At 47.9% G+C, this 16,622-nt stretch overlaps 1 protein-coding gene across 18 annotated transcripts in view; it reads left to right on the top strand.

The window, feature by feature from the left end:
• The first annotated feature begins 4,507 nt into the window (after window positions 1-4,507).
• The window catches only part of EIF4G1 (eukaryotic translation initiation factor 4 gamma 1), a 79,260-nt gene continuing 67,145 nt past the window's right edge, over window positions 4,508-16,622 (top strand). For 8 of the 18 annotated variants that reach the window (XM_081189895.1, XM_081189899.1, XM_081189900.1 and 5 more), the window contains exon 1: window positions 4,508-4,662. The gene's annotated coding sequence lies outside the window, so the exon portion shown is untranslated. Of the gene's footprint in view, window positions 4,663-8,388; window positions 8,476-8,652; window positions 8,820-10,524; window positions 10,569-12,551; window positions 12,620-16,622 lie in introns of those variants that run through there. The other 10 variants (XM_081189909.1, XM_081189896.1, XM_081189910.1 and 7 more) reach the window with 7 other exon arrangements.

Consider the following 16,622-nt stretch of genomic DNA (forward strand, 5'->3'; position numbering starts at 1 on the left):
TAGTTCTTGGTATAAGCTTTCGTGTGCATGCACACTTCTTCAGATACACTGAAACAGAAGTTGCCAGATCCTTCTATATAGTGAGAAGGTGGGGAGGGGTATTACTCAGAAGGGTGGTGGGAATTGGAGATTGGCAGATAGCTGAGATGAGCCTGCTGACGACTCTTAACGACTGTAATAGGTCTTACAGGAAAAGGCAAGGGGTGAGAAGGTGAGAAATGGCTTAGTCATGTATAATGAGATAAGAATCCAATGTCTCTGTTCAGACCAGGTCTCTCCATTGTTTTAAGTTTGGTAATGAGTTGCAATTCAGCAGCTTCTCTTTCCAGTCTATTTCTGAAATTCCTTTGTGTATGTGGTGTATGTGGCAGCAAAGTTGGCATCTGGGTTTATTGCAGGCTCTGGTGTTAAGTCTTAACACGGACACTGGCACCAGAGCCTGCAATAAACCCAGATGCCAACTTTGCTGCCACATACACCCGGACAACACCATTACTGGCCCCAACAACATCTCACACACCATCTCGGGACTATTTAATTGCTCATCGTCTAACATTGTGTATGCCATCAAATGCCAACAGTGTCCTTCAGCTCTCTATATTGGACAAACAGGCCAAACCTTACGCCAAAGAATAAACGGACATAAATCTGACATCAAGAATCACAAAACAGAGAAACCAGTAGGAGAACACTTCAATCTCCCAGGACATTCTATACAAGATCTCAAAGTAGCTGTTTTACTACAAAGGAATTTCAGAAATAGACTGGAAAGAGAAGCTGCTGAATTGCAACTCATTACCAAACTTAAAACAATGGAGAGTCCTGGTCTGAACAGAGACATTGGATTCTTATCTCATTATACATGACTAAGCCATTTCTCACCTTCTCACCCCTTGCCTTTTCCTGTAAGACCTATTACAGTCGTTAAGAGTCGTCAACAGGCTCATCTCAGCTATCTGCCAATCTCCAATTCCCACCACCCTTCTGAGTAATACCCCTCCCCACCTTCTCACTATATAGAAGGATCTGGCAACTTCTGTTTCAGTGTATCTTAGTTGGTCTTTAAGGTGCTACAGGAAGGAATTTTTTTTATTTTGACTATGGCAGACCAACACGGCTACCTATCTGTAAATGTATATGTATGTGTGTGTATATATATAAAATTATACACACACACACACACCATTGTGGCTGTAAGTACTTTTCAGAAATCGCAAAAGGATGCATTGCACCATTCTCCTAAATAGCCAAATTGTACCTTTATTTCACTATTAGAAATACATCAACTGAGGCATTTTTTTTAAATAGCTGTAGGTCACAAGATAAGTCATCCTTGCTAACCACACAGCTATATGCATTGTACTGATTAGAAAGTAAGCAGATGGAATCTCCTCTATTATTCCCCTCATGGCTGTGGGGCTGGGGGATTTATTTTCTACTTCCTTTCCTTAAATCCTGATACTGACTATCTCAGTGCTATTATATACCTTGGGCGTCTACATTTCTTTTTTTAAAAAAAGTAAATTCGGGAGGACATCATGCCAAGGCTTAAGAATCACTTGCTATAGAGCAATGCAAAAGCCAGAAGTTTGGCATGTAAGAAACCAAATGTTGGGACAATTAAATGGTAGACACTCATTTTTTTGGGACCCTGTGGTGAGCTTATTCAAATTTACATTTGAGTCTGCTGGCCAGGGAGGTGAAAAGAGGAGCAGGCAATGCCTTATGAAGGCTCTTGATCCATAACTGCTAGAAATCTTACTTTTTCCTCGTCTTTTGTTTGAAGAGTTCACCAGATGCTCTGCAGATTCTGACATAGCCTGTGTTTCCTGTTTTATCTCAGTTCTTAGGGGTCCTGATGTTGGCAAGGAGTTTTCTTGAGCATCTGTATACTGCAGCTTAGGCAACGAGTTCAGATCTTTTGTAAGAGCAATCTCTGGCAGCACTGCTAACAGGGAGGAAAGGAATGGTAGAAAAAAATACAAAGGTGGCAGAAAGAAAAGTCACGTCTACTTCTGACGCTGCCTACCCGGCCCCTGTGGAAATGTGTCCCTCTTTAGAAAAAAAGGTTCCCCACCCCTCATGTAGTGAATGACAAGAAAGGAGGAGTTTTTAGTGGTTGGGGACAGAACACAAACCTTACAAATTAAAAGGGAACAGAAAGGCACGGCAGAGGAGTGAGTGGGTTTCATATCTGACTCTGGGCTAGGTTTTTTGCAGAGGTAGTATGGGTGGCTGAAGGGAAGAAAAGGGAATTACATGAGTCAGTGCTACAGAAAAGACTAACCGTCCCTCCTGACTTGAACACTGGGTGATGGTGAATAAGCATGATCTCATATGAAAGAAACACTTCAGCTCGTTCATGCTCAGGCTCATTTTGCGAGAGGATGGTGGGGTGAGATGACTACTGCAGAGTGTCTGCATCGTTATCTGTCACCATAAGCAACATTTAGCAATTATCTTGCTTGCTGACTAACCAACAGTGTGATTTTGAAGCATCTCTTGACAATTGGATTCAACTGTTGATCAAAGCCAGAATTCAAGATACGGATGAAGAAGAAGAAGAGGAGTTTGGATTTGATATCCCGCCTTTCACTCCCTTTAAGGAGTCTCAAAGCGGCTAACATTCTCCTTTCCCTTCCTCCCCCACAACAAACACTCTGTGAGGTGAGTGGGGTTGAGAGACTTCAAAGAAGTATGACTGGCCCAAGGTCACCCAGCAGCTGCGTGTGGAGGAGCGGAGACTCAAACCCGGTTCCCCAGATTACGAGACTACTGCTCTTAACCACTACACCACACTGGCTCTCTGGATGTACTATGTTATTTAAAAAGTGTCCTTTCTGACTCTAGCTTGTTCAAATTCCACAAGTGTCTAAAAGAACATTTGATGGCTTTGGGTTCAGGCAGGTTCATGGCCTTTCCTTTCCTCTGCGTACAAACTTACGTCCAAGAGGGCACTTTTCAACATCTGCAAGCAAAGGCCAGCATAATATCTGCAGGGCACTGTCAGTTGATGTTTTTCATTACTGTCTGCTTCATTTCGCCATTTTGACAGGTAGGTAGATCTTTCATAGGAAACACTCAATCATTATTTTTAAACCAGCATATTTGCACAGAGTATCTTCATGCAATCTTGTTGTCTAGGGTCAGTCAATAAGTACATAATTTACTCACTTTTAAATCACCATGCAGTTTATTGTTAGTTGGAGCTTAGTCCTTGTGAGCCCAAGTCATAGAGGTGAGTTGAGGGAAAAGTGAGAAAATATCCCTTGAGATTATGTGTTTTGGAATAGGGCCAGGGAGAGGAGGGAGAGGAACAAACCGATTTAGAAAGAAAGAATATTTGGAGGGAAGGTGTTAAGAGTGAACAGTTGGCAACAGAAGGAGATGGCTGCTCAGTCAGCATGCACTCAAGTCATTTAGAACTTTAGAAGTAATGACCAGCATGAATTTACAAACTGCCAACCAATGAGTGCAGCTGCTGTAAGATAGGTATAATGAGCTCCCGTGCCCAAGCACCCACTTGCACCCTTGCTGCCACATTCTTTGCCAACTGAAGTTTTCAGACACACTTCAGAGGCACCCTCTATATGTTTTTATCATCCAAGACCTGCAATCTGGGATCGGAGTGCTTCTGAACCTAGAAGTTCCATTTAGCTCTTGTGGGTTAAACTCGATACAAAGGTGCCATGAGGAAATCCAGAGGCGGGGTGGAGGCTGTAAGGGAACAACAAGGACCACCGACAGAATGTCAGTCAATCATTGGCTGGGAGCATCGCATTCTGAACCAGGTGGAAGAGAAGAATGAGCTGACGCCGCCCTTGGAAGCCTGAAGCCACCAGCAGCTCCTGTTACTACGTATGCTGGTAGGGCCAGTCCTATTGGAACACTGGGATGTTTAGTATAATTATTGTGCATTTATTTATATCACAGCTTTCCCCCATCAGGTCTCGAGGCGGCGTACATGGAGAAAAAAATTATTAAAAACAACTAAGCATTAATAGAATAAAAACATTATTGCTCTCCGAAATTACTGTTGTGCGTGTGTGTGTGTGTGTGTTTATAATGTACATATATACAAACACACTTATATATATTGATTACCCTGTGCTTATTCATTAAGAAGAACGAGGAAACTACTCCGGGCCCGATCCCCTCCCCCACCACCCACACGTGTCACGACCATAGAGTGGCACCGGGCGGCGGCAAGAACGCTTTTCGACAAGGAAAGGGGAAACGGAAGCTCCTCTCCCCGCCACGTGACGCAGGTGCGCGCGCCGGCCGGCCAGCCCGCCCGCCTCCCTACCTCGCGTGGAGGTCACGTGCCCAAAAGGCCGCGCCGACCGCGCGGGGGTCACCTGACCGCCTCTTTTCTTTCTCTCCCCTTCGTCCCCCAATACCAGAGCATGGCGCGATCCACGTGACGAAGGCGGGGCGGCAGCTCAATCCACCCCTCCCAATTCGCCCCACCTCCCTCCCTTCCCCCTGAGAGGCTTCAGGCGAGCCCCGCCCCCTCGCCGCCGTCCTCCCTCGCCCCGTGACCGACCCTCCTCCCTTCCTCTTGCCCCGCCCCTCCCCTCGGAGAGCGGCTCCGGAAATGGTCGTGCTGGGCTGCGCTGCGGCTGCGTCGGGCCCCGCTCCCCGGACTGAAGGAGACTGAAGGTAACCGCGGTGGGGGGAGGGGGGAAGGTGCGGCGGGGGGGGGGCGCACGAGAGAAAGCCAGAGTAGGCCGCGGTTGGCGCGGTGGGGGGGGGTGGGAAGAGAGAGGCGGGGCCTCGCCGGTCTCCTCCCCCTGCTGCCCCCCTCCCGCGACGAGGGCATTCCCCCCCCTCACCCCCACCCTCTCGTCGCGCCCTGACTGGGCTCCGGCCGCCATTGCCCCCTCGCCTACCCGGCCGCCTGCCTGGCCCTCGGAGGCCTCGCCTGAGCACCACGTGGGGCGGGAGGAGGAAGGAAGGAAGGAGACGCCGGCCGGGCTAGGCCTCGTGGTCCCCGCGCCCGGTTGAAGGGCGGCTGCCAGGAGAGAGGAGAGAGACCCGGCCTCTCCCCGGTTCCTCCTCCCCCTCCTCCTCCCGCTGACTAGGCTTTCTCTGGGAGCGTGGAGCCGGCCTTTGTGCTCCCGCTTCCTTCGGCCTGCACAGGGTGCTCCTGGGCGCGTGCAGACGGCGCTTCTCTCTCGGCTTCCTCGCGTGCCTGCGAAGCGCAAGGTTACGGAAAGGGTGTTTCCGAGCAGGGGCGAAACTGGGCTTCCATTTCACCCGGGCCAAAGACCCAGTTTGGTATCTCTACGCAGGCTGTGTGTACCTCAATAGCTCCCCTCGGGGGGCTTCACCCGGGCCAAAAAAGCCTGGCTAGCCCCCTCGTAGCTACGCCTCTCATTCTGAGGCTCTGTCTGCTCCAACAAACAAACCTTTCTTTCACATAACGCCAGTATCTTGTTTTTAAAACGTCTCCGCACCTGGAACAGATGTGAGGTTTTTCGGTCCTGAATTCGAGCCCTTTCTCTCGCTCCCCACCCCAAATGCAGACTCCACAAGGCAGCCAAGCCTCCTGTAGGTCATGCCTGTGGTGCCTGTATTTTAATAAGCAGTAAATTTCTTTTTTGCCCTGCATCTTACTCAAGCTGTGTTTTAAGAACGAGAGCTTTCCAAGCAAATATGCCCTTGGCACAGGCCAGTAGTGGGGGACAAAGGTCCACCCTCATAGCCAGCCTCCTTTCGGAGAACGCCCTGAAACTTAGAGGAGCCTTTCCTTATCTATCTAGGTACTGAGGAGGATTTTGACCCTAAAACTTGAGCCTTTATATGTGCTGCTGTTATAGGGCCTTAGTACAGGTACTAGGCCTCTCTCAAACTGCATATGAGCCCGGAAGAGAGGCCTGTGCTCTAGAAGCATAGCCAGTCTTGCATAACTATCAGTAGGAACTCAAAACAGTGTCCTTCCAATGGGCAAACACTATAATAAACAGACCCCTCTGCTGCTCAATCTTTATAATATTTATGGAGCCCAAGGCCTTTCTATGCAAGCTTCTTCAGGGTTTCTGCTATACGTACAGTTAACTCTAGATAAGTACAGTGTGAACAAAGTCTGAAGCCAGTGTGCCATGAATTAAACATGACTTCTAAATAATTTTGCACTCTGAAAGTGTTAATCAAAATTACTGAAGAAACAGAATTTCCAGCTCCACAATCAATTCTCTCCCACAAAGTATGGGGTCAACAGATCCCTTCTTCCCATGAATTGTGCACTGTTTAAGACATGAAATCACATTTTCTGAAAGGATACCTGAAACCAAAGGGGCCTTCTAGAGCTTAGTTGCATGACAACTTTTGCATGCTAGCTCAGTACTACAATGTCTAAAGTTGAGACCAGCTGCTATCTCATATAATTCTACTTGCTGCTGAAACTATCAACCAACTCATTTCTGTACAGTTAGACCTTGTTAAAGTCCCCTCCCTGCTTATCTATAGAGCCCAGTATCTAGCACACACAGTATTTAGGGCACCATTTCCACAATTTAGAAGGAAATGTGGAGCTTCTAAGGCCTCCAGCTACCCCTATATGCCATATTTATGATATTCATAGCATTTGATGGAGACTGAGCTTTAATTTTATGCGACTTGAGTTTAAATAGCTTGAGGTCTTAAACCAGGTTCCCTTCTTGGCCAGTAGCCATGAGACAAACGAGGTCTGTCCCAAAATGTACTGGCAGCTTGTATTTTATGAGATTATGCTCTTCTGAGGCCTGAAATTTAATATCTTCAACTAGCCCCCATCCTATTTGGACTATTAAAATACAAGACTGGACCTTTATAAGGTTCTTATAGATTATTTCATTTCCTTATGATTATTTCTCTTTGAGTTCCTTTACATCTGAGCCATTTAGACTGCATCTGGAGGGTCCGATCCTGCTTTCCACTGAATTGTAACTTTGTCCCTGACAAATCTTTTAACACCCTCCTCTCTTTCTTTCCACAATAGTTTTGTTGGTATCACTTATTAAAACGTTTCTACTCCACTTTTCCTTATAGAGTTCAAGGTAGCTACGGGGTGTCCTTGTATTTATCACTGTGCCCTTTTGGTAGTTTAATCCATAATCTAGCTCTCTTCTGAACTCTGTAAAGTAACATGGATTAAAATAACTTCATTAATGAACCTGAATAAAAGGGAGGTGAAAGCTGCATAACCTTGAGTGGACATCTGAAGATCTTCTGGCACATAAGCTTTTGTTCTCCTTAGTACATATAGGCAGGAATCAATTGTTTTGGTACATGCTTGTGACATCCCAGTCTCCTATTGTGCATATATAGGACTGAATGTCCCCAGACAGAATACCTTTATCGAGAGGACCAGTCACCTCCTGGATGTTTTGGACTACAGTGATGTTTGCCCATGTTGGAGAAGGCTGATATTATGCAACAAAACAGCCACTCCTCTGAAATGCGCCTGCCCCATATAAGGCTGTGATGTGCCTGCTGATTGTATATACATTTCCTTGGAAGTAAAACCCATTGAGCTCAGTAATTTACTTACAAGGCCTGCCTGCGTTCCTCTGTAGAGGTTTACAATGTGGTGTATTTAGATTCCTGAATCCTGTACCCCGCTCCATATGCTTTGAAACGGGCTCAGATCTGCCGATAACTGCGACCCCCCTCCCCGACCGCCTCCGGAGTTTCCAGTCCCAGTATACGACCTCATAAAATGTGGCACTCCTCTCACCCCACCCCGCGTTTGAAACCTGCAGGGCTCTCGACCCCGCATAACCTGTGGTATCTAAGTACTGTTGTGCTTCGTATGCAGTGTTTTGGTTCATTTGGCATAGGTAAACACCCCGTTCAGTTCGGAATGGTCCTGCCGTAAGTGCATAGGGCCTGCGGGGTCTGAATTTATGGAACACGCTGGGAAATGTAGATCTTCACTCTTGCATCCAAACATATTAGGGGTGCTGTGGGTGGGTGCACGCCTTAACGGGGCTCATCGGCGCAGCAGCTGCCTGCTTTTAGGCGAAACCGGGAAGCTTAGGATCGCCCCGTTCTGTAGTGGTATTGGGGCGTGGGTGCACCCTCCTCTAAAATTCCAAGCAGCCGCACCCGGTAGGGTCTCCCCTTCCGTGGCCTCTGCGCACGTGGGAACGGGGCGGAATCCGGGCGATGGCTGCTCTGCAGCTGCGCGCCCACATCTGCGGAGCACTCGCCGCGCGCAGGGACCCTGCGGCGCCGGATCGGCCTTTCCCACCCCGCTTGTAGGCCCGAAGCCCGCCCGGTGCCTGCATCCCGCTGGGCCCACGTGTTCGCCTCTTCCTTCCTTGCTCACTTCGTCCTGCCCTAGGCCGCCGTCAGGGCTGGCCCTGCTGCGGCTCCACCTCCTCCGCTCCCTCCACCTCCTCCCTCGCTGGCTGTGGCTGCTACCGCGCCGGTGCTTGGCGTCCGCCTCCGAGAACCGGGCCAGCCCCACGTGCTTGCGGCGCAACTCGGGTACGGTCGGAAGCGGCGGCGGTGTGGGGACGGGGCCCGGCCGCGCTACGCCCGCCTGGCTTTCTCTCGCCGCCCGCCGCGGGCGCTCTTGCGGCCAGCGCGCAGGGCGCCCGGCAGTCGCCACCGCGTGGGCCGCGGCTCCCTCCCTCCCCTGCGGGGCCGCCCGGCTAGGACACGTGTCCTTGGAGCAGGCGGGCCGGGGCCTGGCTTCCTGCTTGCCATCCTGGCCGGCGCGACGCGCGGGGGAACCTCGGAGGGGAAGAAACGCCACCCTCCACCCCCGGAGGAGGAAGGTCTCGAGGTTTGGGGTTCTCTTTTTTTGCGCCCATGTGCCACCGGCCGAGGTGCGTCCGGGTCCTTTCTCTCTCCAACCCCCGACCCAAATTCCCTTTATCCCTCGCTTTCCGGTTGCGGCTGGGTTTGGGGCTTTGCAGAGCAGAAGAGAGGGGGAAAAGGGCTTGGGGTGGTGGGGGATCTTGGTGCTTTGTATTTAAGGCACCCCCTTCTCTGAAATATTGCCTGGCCCGCCCTTATTCGCCGGCTGCTGCCCTTTCCCCAATGGATGGCTCTTCATGCTTGCCTTCCGGCCCTTTGTACAAAATAAAATAAATGCGGAGGGTAAATAAACCTTTGCATCTCCTTTGTCTTGTGCCCTCTGTTAGTTTTTGCGTGTGTTCCCCCCTCCCCACGCCCGCGCACATTGGTTTCCCCCAAACATATGTTAGTCCTCTTACCGCCCAGAACAGACGTTAAAAATTACTCAGCGATTTCTTAAGCAACCCAATTTTACTTGTGCACATCTAAACTTTCAGATTTTGTTGTGTTGAGTTGTTGGGTTTTTATTTTGAAAACAACAACAACCCATATTAATCTGTTTGTTCAGTCCCTGAAAGGCTGCCACTTGTTTGCGCATTTTCCTTTTAGGAAGGCGGCTTGCTGTCATGGTGGGTTTGGATGGTGATTAAAGGGGATCTTACTGTGCGGAGTAACACCAACTGTCTCTGAAAGTGTGGGAGAGGGAGGACATCTTGAACCTCGATTGCACATTTCCTGGTTTTATGTAGTTTGCCCTACAGGGGAGGGTGGAAGGCTTGTATCTTAACAGTCCACGTTCGCATTTCGTGCTAAACAGCGTTTCATTGGGTTGCTTCTGGCAATGGTGGTGGGTGGAATTCTCTGCTATTTTGTCTGGGAGTGTGTTTGTGTTAAGTGAAAGGGTGAGGGGAGTCAGGGAATAAGGGTGCTCAGTTCACATTGGAAGACTTGCTTCACTTTTCTGCATAGTTGAGTGTGGGACCTTCTGTAATGGAGGAATACTGTGGCTCTTCTTCTTTATAATTGGAGAACACAAGGGTGTGTCCCTCAAAAGTAGGGCTAGGAAAATATTTCAAATTCCTAAGCTCTAGAATAAAAAAATAAAAAATAAAAAAAATAGGAGCCAGCTCTGCCCAGGAGCAGGAAGTGTCAAAATGCAGAGGAACTACCACCATGTTTCCCCACCCTATCACTGGGCAAATGTGAGAATCACAAGTCAAACTGAGGGGTTTCCTAGTTTGATGCCTCCATTGTACTTCTGGGGCTATACTGTGGGGCAGCTGCTGGCCTTGTCCTCTGGGAAGCAGTTTCTCCTCTATCCAAAGCGGTTTCCCCTTGTTGTCTAGCATGTTACATGTCCCCTGTGCTTATCTTCTTTCACTGTGGCATTTGCAAGTGGTTACAGGATTAAGCCGTGACCCATGAAGGTCCTGGTTCAAATCTCACTCTGCACAATCTTAAAGGCACAGGATGCCTTTCTGAAGGCAGGTCTGTCTGTATCAGTGCTTGGATGGAGGGCCACCTGGAAGTCCCTCATCTACCCTATTCCATGATGGACGAAAGGCAGAATATGAATGTAATACATAGTCGCTTGCAGGGGAGGCCTTTGTCAAGCCTCAGACATTTGTGGATAATGCTAACCTACCTTACATTGTTGCTATTTTTGAAAAATACTGAGATAAAATGTGGAAAGGTGCTACATAAATACTAAATATTATTGTTTTCATTACGCAGTTTAGGAGCTGAGGCTGAGAGTGTGACTTCCCCAAGGCCATTTGGTGAGTTTGTGGCCAAGCTGGGTTTTCAGCCCAGGTCTTCTGAATCCAAGGATACAAGTTTGTTCATTTTAACCACGCTACCTGTAATTCATCCGAGATAAAGATTTGTAATGGACAGTAGCTTCTGTGTAGAGAATTGTATGTACCCCGGCACATAGTGGGGTGTGTGTGTGTTAAATGGTCAAGTTTTGTTTTTTATTGAATCTGAATGCAGCAAAAAGCCTGAATTGGTCAGTCTGTATACTGGTGAAGTACACAAGTGCTCATTGCATGCAGTGATGCCTGCAGAATTCCCTATACAGAAGTCCTGAAACACCCGTAAGAAGTTCAGAAGAGCAGTTTATATTCTCAAGACTTTCCCTTTCACCCAGAAAGGTCCTCCCTCAATTAACTTCCCTCAGAAATGGTGCCTGTTGCACTCTGTTCCATGTTCACTTCCTGTCACAGAGAAGAAGGAACAAAGTTCTGCCTTCAGGAGCAGTGCAAGGAAGGGACTAATGACAGGGTGGAGGTGTAAAATGCTTCCTCTTTCCCTTTCCCCACTTCGTCATCTGGAGAGAATCCTGCCTTTCCAGGTTTCTTTTATCTTCCCAAATCCCTTGTTGGAGAAGGCATTTCAGGAAACGATGATACTGCCACAAGCAAGAGGCACAAGAGCGCTCCCTTGTAATTTTTGTTAATCTGGAATATTAACTTTAGCTACCTTGAGAAGTTGTGAAGCATTGAGAGTAGAAGTGTGAGCCAGGAAGTCCCAGATTCAAAACTTACACAGGCCAGTATTAGCCTCCCCTCAACCCCAAATGAGTGAACGATCTTCAAATCCAGCATTTTGTTCTCACCCTGGCCAACTGGATTATTCCAGTGCCTACAAGTTTGACAGCCTTGAGTGTTCAGATGCAGGTTTCATATAGCAATGATAACTAATAGCCAGAGATAGGCCCATCCTCCCTTAATTTGTGCCGTCCTCTTGATTGTATATCTGCAATTTGCGGTGTGATAACTAACCTAACAGTTGCCAGGGTCACTTAAGGTAATGTATGAGAAGTGCCTAGATGTTTTTACATCAGTGCAGATAAAACAAGCAGCTTGAGGTTTCATATCTGCAGTCACCAGAACACAACAATACTCCTAGATCCTTGTTTTGCCCATAAACATTCTTTGAAAGGATGGGAGAATATCTGCTTTTACTGGGAAAACAACAGCACAGTTGGCAGAGTAACTGAACTGCATTAAATGAACACGAGGACAGAGCATTGCTTTGGGATTCCCATATCATCATTCCCTTTTGAAATGGGGATCTAGGGGAAAGGACTTAGATGTTAGGAGATGGGTCCTAAGTCTGTTTAGATCTGGAGCAGGCTGCTTTTTGGAGTGCTTTTGTCGAAGGCCAGTTGGGCATCTGCTGAGAAGTTGCATAAAAGGGCACCCTCTTGTTATACTTTCGTTAAGTGACGGAAGATATGAAAGGTTTAAGAATAATGGGTTGGAATCGTTGAATTGTAGAGTTGGAAGGGACTCCAAGGGTCATCTAGTCCAATCCCCCCTGCAGTGTAGGCATGCCAACTTGTTCATATGTGACAAATGGCCATCCAACCTCTCCTTAAAATCCTCCCAAGGAAGGAGAGTCCACCACCTCTCATGAGAGTCTGTTCCACTCTCAGACAGCTCTCACTCAGAGAGTTCTTCCTGAAGTTTAGTCAGAATCTCCTTTCTTGTAACTTGAAGCCATTGGTTTGCGTCCTACCTTCTGGAGCAGGAGAAAACAAGCTTGCTCCATCTTCCATGTGACAGCCTTTTAGATATTTGAAGATGGCTATCATATCGCCTCTCAGTCTCTTTGACACCCAGAATATGTGTGTGTGACTTCTGGTTTTGGTTGTAAGCAGCACTTAGACTTAGCATTAGAGAGCACAATACCACAACTCTTAAGGACTAAGTCATGCCCCTCCAGAATTAGGCAAAAATTTGTTGCTCCCTTAACAGGATTTACAAGCGAACAACGAAGGAGCAAAATAAGCAGGGTGCCTGTCCAGACATCGCAAGAACCCAAGGTAAATTGTTTCTTCCTGCCTTGTTTCTCTCAGTGGCAGCAGGGCACCATGCTGCTCATTCTCAATAAAGCACAGTAAGCTAGGAGCCCTTCCCTATCATGATGTGGTCGATCAAAAGTTTTAAGTTGGAGGCGTCAAAGGAAAGGGAGACAAACAAGGTCTGAAAGGGAACAGTGGGGAGCAAATTTGATTAAATGTGCTTGGGCTTTATTTTTGTTAGGATAGGAGTTATGGTGTTAACCCAGCTTTCTCCAACTTGTTGCCTTGTAGAGGTTATGAACTGCAGCTCCCATCTGCTCCTGATAGCAGTGCACGTATCTCATATCTTACGCAGGGTTTAGGTTCTGGGGGTCCATGTATATAAATGCGTACTGCCAGGAATTTCCGGAACCAGGCTCCCTGCATGGTGGAGGACCTCTTGCCCAACTTCAGGAAATAGGCGGAAAGGGCTCTGGCAGTGTTCCAGAGCCCTTCCGTGGCCGCTTTGTTGCGAGGGTTTTGGCAGGATCCTAGAGTCCTCCTACCTCCTTCTCAAAGCCTAGTAAGTGCTTGCCCAGCTTTGGGGAGGAAGCATCTAGAACCATGCCAGAGACGTTGCACCACCTCCCCAAAGTCTGGAGCCTCCCTTTGCTGGTGAGGGCTCTGGGCTGCCTGGTAAGCCCGTAATGGTGGGCAGGGAATAAATAAAATGAAGAATGGGTTTCCTCCGCTCTCCATTTTAATTTTAATTTCCCCCACCCACACAAAGCTGTGAACACAAGTAAAATAATGTAAGATTGTGAGTTACCTGTAGTCCTAAATATCTGGAGCACTCCAGGCTAAGGAAGGCTGTGTTAAGCAGTTGGCTTCAATGGAGAAAGGTATTTCTTTGAGAGGAGATTTGTAGGAAGATAGACTAGTCAGGGCAGTTGCAGTGCCTGCCTGAGCACCTGTGGAAGAAGTTTTATTGAACCAGTGAAGAGGAAGCTGCTGTAAGCAGCCACAAAACAAAGAGTACAATTCCTGCTTTGTCAAATGCTACTTACGAAGTCATGGGCATCTTGCATTCTCCATCGGCCGTTTTCCATTTGTGGCATGTTCACCCACAAATGGAAATTCTGCAGTTGGATTAATTTCTGCAGCCTTGTTTCCTAAACTCCTATTATACCTGTTCCTTATTGCCCATTTTCAGTGCTTTGAGGCAGAACTCTCAACATGCCAACCCCACGTTAACCTACATTGCATGGGTTGCAACGCATGTAAGTGAAGCAAGATTGAATTTGCTGTCTGCTCGGTTTTAGCACAGCCCAGATGAGCCAAGCAAGTGAGCTAATTCAGTGTTCCCATGCAGCATCCTTGGGCAGCTGGCATGGGCCCCAGGGCCCTGGCATGGCCTGTCACCCTTAACGTTCCCAGGGACCCTCTTAATGCTCCCCCTTTGTGTTCTATACTGGTGACCACCATGTAAAATCCTTGGAATGGCCTGGAGTAATTCTAAATCAAGAGCATCATGAAAAATTAAAATGGCAGCTTGGTGACAAATCAAAAGGGTGCCACCCCAGGTAGGCCTGGCAGGAGGTGTTTATCAGAGGGCACCCTGTAACAAATTATTCCCAAAATAAAACTTTCACCGGGGTGGAGGGGTTGAGAAGGGAGCCATGCCATATCTCCTGAGCATTTGCAGTGCATTGGTGTCAATCCTCAATAGATGGGTTGCTTGCTGTTTCTTACAGATCCTGGTGAAGCCAATTGCAATTGCTCTGGACATCACAGTCCCCACCCCTTCCAAAACCCAAGTCGTTTCTGAGGGAGCATCAAGACCTTCTGTCCATCCTTGCTGTTAAAGATGGAATTCATTTTCTTGTTCCCCTCAGAAAGCTCCCCAAGTTTCGGGGTGGGCGTTGCAAGCTCTTGCACCACTACAGGCCTCCTTAGTGTGTTTTAGGTCATGCACTGTTCTCTCTGAGCCCCACTTTCCACCCGAGACTTCTTGCTTGTGCACCTGAAAATGTAGAATGCTAGTGTAGCAGATGTGTTTCTTCCACATGTTTATTGGGTGCCTGAGAGCTGTGTAACATAGCGATGATATGATGATATTTATTTATTTATTTATACCCCACCCATCTGGCTGGGTTTCCCCAGCCACTCTCAATAACCCTGAGAAAGAAATTCAAAGTGAGGAAAGATCAGAGAAATGTGCCCCTCTTTTTTATTTTTAAAAGGGAGGAGTCTGTATCACTGTTCCTAAACTTTTATGTTGACTGAAAACATAAGTGGGAAATTCCCATACCATTTTACTGAAAATAGCCTTTTCTCCTGGGGATCATAGTTCTGTCCATTGAAGCATAAAGACAAGCCCCCCGGAGCAAGATCAGAGATGGCTTGCACCGCTTCCCTTCAATCGGCAAGTACTGATAATGATATATCAAGGTGAATTTTGGAACCTCACAGTTCATTTGGCAGAAGAAGATTCTAATGTGCCTGTCACCCATGCTCGCCCCCAAATGGGGTGTCGTTTGTGATGGCTGGTGACCTAGTCCATGCAGACTGACCTGCTTTTGATTTCACAAGTTTGGGAGCATTTGGGCAGCCTAAGGTCAGAGTGGCTATTGACTTTTGCCAGTGAAATGACCAGTGCCACTGTGGTCTCTTCCCAGAAGTGCTTACATAATCATTGGACCCCAACTCTGACAAACAGGTCGGGGAAGTTTCTTTTTCCCGCATGTGGGTGTTGTCTCACTTGCTGCTTTGCTTTGGTTGGCAATTGTAAAAGTTTAGAATTTGGAAAAGGTGTTTTGCATTCAGCACCTCAGCAATTTTGCGGCAATCCTGTCAAGGTAGGCCAGAATTACTACCGATGCGTGGCTGATGGGAGGACTTGCAGAAAACGCAACAAATTCCTGGCACGGGTGTGATTTGGATCTGGTGGCAATAAGGTCCGCTGCTTCTTGGTCCCTGTGCTGCCCTTGCAGGGAAGGGCCAGCATCTGGAGACAGAAGAGGGGGAATCAGAGAATTGCAGAAGGCACCATGAGGGTCATTTAGTCCAACCCCCTGCAATGCCCAATGTGAGGCTCAAACCCACAACCCTGAGATTAAAGGCTCTCATGCTTGTGCCCTACTGACTGAACTATTGCTGGTCTTAACTGGACAGGAAGAGCCAGGATGTTGACAAGGAATAAAGAGGGGGGATGTGGCAAGTAGAGTTCTTAATTCCAAAGCTTGTTAGGAAGGAGGTGAGCTCCAGTCATGGGTGTGGTGAAGCTGGGTGGAAAAAAGCATTCACAACTGAAAAAGGGGGCTGGGGAGGGAATGGTTATCTGCTCCTCCCATTTGTTCCTTGATGTGCTAATGGACCCTGGAGCACAAAGGAGCTGCCTCTCTTAAGTCTCCGCCTCCCTGCTTTGGCACTCTTTAACCTTTGAGGTGTTTGTTTAATGGGCTTGGCCATGCTAATCGATATGCCGGCAGACCTTGAGTGGCTGAAGTCTTGGGTGCTTGTGAATTCGCCAGCAGCCAGCTGGCTTGCTTTTGTGGGGAGCAGTGTGTCTTTTCCTTCCAATACAGGAGAGAGGAGGACCCACTGCTTGGGGTAGCAGTTGGGTCAAAGTCCTGGAATAGCTCCCTTCAAAAATGTGACCTGCGTATCCCTTTGATGGCAGTGATCTTTGTGGATTGGTGCTAACACCTTAATGGTTACCCTTGGTGATGGTAGCGGAGCCTTTTCTTCTCCTCCCAACCCTGCAATATTTTGGACAACTTTTTCCATTTATATCATGCCCTTCCTTCAAAGGATATCAGGGCTGCAAACACAGCAGCGATAAAACAGTTAAAAAATAAAAGCATAGTTGAAAACGGTCGCCTAATCTCACAGCTGATAATTTCAGGGTTGCTGGGAATGTTATCTTTTAGCCATTAAATGCCTAAGTAGACTGGAGCGCTTTAAAATTCCTCCTAGATGTGACTAATAAGGAATACCTACACACCTCACCAGGAAGGGCACTCCCCAAATGGAGAAGTGCCAC

The sequence above is a fragment of the Podarcis bocagei genome (genome assembly GCF_964188305.1).
Source record: "Podarcis bocagei genome assembly, chromosome: 4".
Lineage (NCBI taxonomy): Eukaryota > Metazoa > Chordata > Lepidosauria > Squamata > Lacertidae > Podarcis > Podarcis bocagei.